Genomic DNA, 1,680 nt, shown 5'->3' with positions numbered 1-1,680 from the left:
TGGAAGTCATGGGTTTAGACAATCAGGGGTAGAGCAAAGAGCAGGATGGTCTAAAGATTAGTTGCCTGTCTCTCATTTTCTAGGCACAGTGGAATCTTCCTCAATTCCATTGTGATCCTGGGAGGGATGGGACCATAGCACCGAATATCCATCAGCCTAGTGGACTGTTGTCTGGAGTCACATTTACTTTGATTTTAAGCCTAGAAAGAACTGGATTCACACCTGAGTTTTTGGTCTAGAATTCAAAACTTCTACCGTTTACACAACAAATATATTTTGAAACTGGGTGTGAAGCATAGTCTAAAGAAATTTGGAGTGAAAAAAATAGTGTCTCTCTTCTCATGATAGCCTACAGCAAGGATTGCAGCCTGTGGACCAAATACGACCCACTGCCTGTCGAAAATAAAGTTTTATTGGTATACAGCCATATTCACTTGTTTATATCATGTCTATGACTGCTTTTGTGCTACCACAGTAGAATTAAGTAGTTATGACAGAGACCATATGGCCCATAAAACTTAAAATATTTACTATCTGGTGTCTCACAGAAAAAAAGGTTGCCAAAATCTGGTCTATAGACATTAATAAAAGAATCGTGCAAATGAAAGCATAATGTGCTCTAAGAGAAAAGTACATGGTGCTTTAATAATAGCTAATTCATATATTGCAGCTGGTTCATGCCAAGCACTGGTCTAAGTACATCACTAATCCATTCATTCCTTAGAACAGTCCTACAGTGGAGGAAACACCATGAGCCCTGTGAGGAAATTGAGGTACAGAGAGATTACATGTCTTTCCATGGATGCAAAACTAGCAAGTGGGGCCTCTAGGGTTCTAACCCATGCAGTCTGGCCTGGGCGTCTGGGCTCACTCCATTATGTTATACTATCACATATACTGTGAGAATATGTAATAGGGAATATGTAAAAATGAACTCATCAAGGAAGCTGGTAAGGGTTTTCCTTAGGAAGTGACAGTTTCCCACTGCAAAGCCATGGATACAGGCAGGGGTGGAGAATTGGGACCAGTTTTGCAACTGACTGCAGGTGGGTTGGGGTCGTAGGCAGGACATTTTCAAGGCATTTTATTTTTATTCTTTGGGTATTGGACAGCCACTCAAAGATTTTAAGGTGGCCTTTACCTTTGCAGAGATCATTCTGGCTCTGGAAAATGGACTAGAAAGAAGAAGAATGAACATGGATGAGCAAATAGGAGGATATTATAACAGTTCAGGTGCAGGATGATGGTGGAGGCTTGGGCCATGCTGGTGGGGGTAGAGTGAGAGAGAAGTGGGTGATGGCAAAAGATAGTTAGAAGGTAAAATTGACAGGATTTGGGGATGGACTGACGATGGGTTGGGATGTTGAACTTCTAGCCCATAAGCTACTTGGAGGTCAGGACAATAACTTTCACATCTCTGATATCCCAGTGCCTGGTACCTCATGGGTATTCAATAAGTATTCAGAAAACGAGAGACTTCCCATATTTCATGGTGCATGTTTTTTTCTTCTCAGTTACCGGCAAGTCCTTGAGATTTGGTATGCAACTTCCATGAATTTGGGGGTACTTTCCAGAATCAACAAGCACGACATTCAGGACTATATAAATGTGGGTCATTTGCTAACTTCCCCCTCCGCCAGCAGGAATGATTGGTTCTGGCTCTGACCTCACATGAAATAA

This window comes from Felis catus, chromosome A1, assembly GCF_018350175.1.
Source record: "Felis catus isolate Fca126 chromosome A1, F.catus_Fca126_mat1.0, whole genome shotgun sequence".
In the NCBI taxonomy this organism is placed as follows: domain Eukaryota; kingdom Metazoa; phylum Chordata; class Mammalia; order Carnivora; family Felidae; genus Felis; species Felis catus.
Note: the sequence above shows the minus strand (reverse complement) of the source record.